This window comes from Phoca vitulina, unplaced genomic scaffold (genome assembly GCF_004348235.1).
Source record: "Phoca vitulina isolate PV1807 unplaced genomic scaffold, GSC_HSeal_1.0 scaffold2, whole genome shotgun sequence".
Taxonomy (NCBI): Eukaryota; Metazoa; Chordata; class Mammalia; order Carnivora; family Phocidae; genus Phoca; species Phoca vitulina.
The window spans coordinates 45120809-45122407 of NW_022589705.1; the positions used below are offsets into that span (position 1 = coordinate 45120809).

General features: G+C 38.6%; 1 pseudogene; it reads right to left on the minus strand.

The window, feature by feature from the left end:
* Positions 1-519: 519 nt before the first annotated feature.
* On the minus strand, positions 520-1078 carry LOC116639795 (annotated as a pseudogene).
* Positions 1079-1599: the final 521 nt, after the last annotated feature.

Here is a 1599-nt window from a genome sequence, read left to right on the forward strand (position 1 = left end):
CTTTAAGTTAGTTCAGTCCATGATCAGATTGAGCTGATATGCCTTCTGTTGCTTATCAGAGAATAGGGTAAATCATCTCTAGGGGAGATAACATTATCCAAGCCCATAAATTTTCAGATGCAACATATGACATTAAAAACTATATTTTTGACATATGAAGAAATAGGATCAAGAGAAAGAATAGGTAACACAAACAAATCCTAACCCTTTAGGAGAAGCCAGAGTTACAAACACAGCAGTCACAATGTCCATAATGATACAAAAACACAAAACAAAATGAAAAACAGGAAAATGTGATCCAATTGCAAGAGAAAAGACAAAATGGAGGCCATATGCAAGAAGACCTAGATTGGAGTTAGCCTTCAAGGATTTTATAGCAAGTATAGAGCTATCTGCAGTGATGAAAAAGAAATACCACTGACGTGTGCATTCATGTGTGTGTTTGTGTGTCACACAGAGTTTTTTCTGACTCCTCCCCATCTCTTGGGTCCAAGTCCATGTACTGACTGGTAAGCGGGCTCACTCAGTACTCAGGAAGACCCTCTTGTGTGTGGTGTTGGTCTGGGGGTGCCGGACCATTCCATGTTTGCTGTAGTCTCTTGCTCCACTGTGCCCAAGTGGATCACGTACATGAAAGGAGATGTAGTTATCTTGGTTTGAAATGGTGATGACCAGATGTTTGTCATCTTTGGGCACAGGGAACAGGTACCAGAATATGTCAGACATTCCCTCGCCCAGGTGGACAGAGAAGCCATATATTATGAGGTAAGGATTGGCCTGACATGGTGTCCAGGTTGGAGACATCATGACACATGATCACATTCACAGTATAGAATAAGCAGTGAGGCTGAAAGATAAATAGCTGACAATGAACCCCACAGGTGTGCCTCGATGCTCATGAACAACCAGCATGTTGGTGACCTTGCTGGGCAGGCTTACACCAGTGCCCCTATCTCATACCAGCCACAGTTCATGCACTGGGCACCCCAGAACATCAACTTCAGTGCCTTTGCAAAAATCTGAGGTGGGAACTGGGGCCTGGGGAGGTAGTAATCATGACCTTGGGATTCTTGACCCCTGACCATCAAGAAGATAAAGGGTAACATTTTCAGTGTTAAAAGAAAAATAAAATTCACCAAAGAATTCTACATGCAATGAAAATATTCTTCAACATAAAAGGCAAAATGAAGATATTTCAAATTAAAAGATAACTAAGAGAGTTTATCACTAACAGATTTACACTGTAAGAATTTTTAAAAGAAGTCCTTAAAGTTGAAGGGAAATTATGCCAGATAGGAATTTGGTTCTTCAGGAGAAAATAAAAAGCATCACAATTTATTTAATATCTGGGAGACTGTAAATATCTTATAATTCCTTTAAAATAACACGTACCATTTATAAATGGTGGAGTTTGTAATATATGTTAGAAATTCTGGTGGCGTTTCTGGTGGAGTTTTATAATATATGTTAGAAATATTACATAACTATAGCATAAAGGATGAATGGTGATAAATGAACCTACAAGGTTACAGGGTTTCTACATTATTTTGTGTGAAATAGTACAATATTAACTCTAAGTACACTACATAACATTTTGGA